Consider the following 1,603-nt stretch of genomic DNA (forward strand, 5'->3'; position numbering starts at 1 on the left):
GTTGAAGGACAATTATGGCCTTATATTCAGTGTTTTCATAGTTTTGGTCATTCTGTAGCTGTACACAATTATCTTTTAATCTCAATGCTTATAGGTAGTCCCAAAACAAACTATAAAGAACTGATGATCAACCTCAACCTGCAAATATCCCCACTTAAATTCTAAAACTCAAGCCAGTAAACACACACAGATGGACATACAGATACTGCTGTCAGCAAAAAGTACTGAAAAGTAAACTGCTGGTGTTACTGCTTACTAGCTTTATTTTAACATTTTTATTGTTGCAGTTAATATCAAAATGAAAACTCCTGCTAAAATGTTAACTTTATATCAGTCTCTTTGAGATTTAGTTCTGTTATATAACAGAGACTGACAACAACACAACCAACACCAAAAACCAGCACACACGAGGCCAGACAACCAACAACCCAGCAACAAATAGTACAAACAATTAGAGGAGTCTTAAAAACATCTTAGTACAAAGCTATAAACTCTATATCTGTTTATTCCCAATGGGAATTGAACAGATCTAGTTTGAGGTCTGCAGTCCATTCATGGTTTCGAGTGGAGCTAGAGAAATATAAAAGTGTATCATCTGCATAAAAACGGATGTTGTACTAATTTGTAAGGTAAATGCTTCGTTTGAATAATATAAATCATAATGGACCAAGAACTGACCCCTGTGGCACCCCATTCTAAACTACTCTTCCTGCCACCTTTGCTACTGTCCTCTATCTGCCAACAACACCACTACTACTGGGTTAATACTCCTACCACAGTTACTAGTGACTGCGCTGATGCAGATATTACTCTTTGGTCTTTCATACAACAGTCAACACTAGAAAATGATTCAATCCAAGACATGATGCTGTTATTTGTTTATATTTACAATGTTCGTTTAATCCCCTGAAAAGTGCCGTTTATTTTTAGTTTTAATTTAATTAAGATTAATTTAGCTTACATTTAGCACTAGGACTGCCTGTGTCTGTTGACTCACCCAGGTAAATGCCATCCAGGTGGGAGCACCTCTTCTTCGTGACATTCACGTCCACATAGAAGAGGACCACCGGGTGCCCAAAGTTCTCCCCGGGGCTCGGATCCAGCACCAGCACGGCGTCATGAGCCGTGGAGCCGGGAAAAGCCTGCTGGTGTCTGTGTGGGCCTTCGCCTCTGTTCAGCACCGGGCCCACGCCGAAATCTGTCCGCGGTTTGGAGCTCACCATCCCACCTGAGGAGTCTGGCAGGATGGCCAGAACTTTGTCTGAGTTACCTGGAGGGTTTCAGAGGAAGTGAGAAAATGAATTATACGAGACTAATAATCCACTTAAAAGAGATACTACGGAAACCACATGTACCTTGTGAATAGGTTACTGCATTTATAGTGATAGTTCAAAGGTACTGTGACATAGGAGAGTGACACCCATTCATTCCCTGTCCACCACAGACCCAACACATAGACCACCTATCATAGTAATACCATCCTGATCCCATTTCAAACAGTAACTCTGACTATAAATATATTTATACCAATATATATATATATATAAAGAAACAATTCCTTTAAATACAAGTCACAGTCACAGAACTCAAATGAACTGAAACC

This window comes from Pempheris klunzingeri, chromosome 10, assembly GCF_042242105.1.
Source record: "Pempheris klunzingeri isolate RE-2024b chromosome 10, fPemKlu1.hap1, whole genome shotgun sequence".
NCBI lineage: Eukaryota > Metazoa > Chordata > Actinopteri > Acropomatiformes > Pempheridae > Pempheris > Pempheris klunzingeri.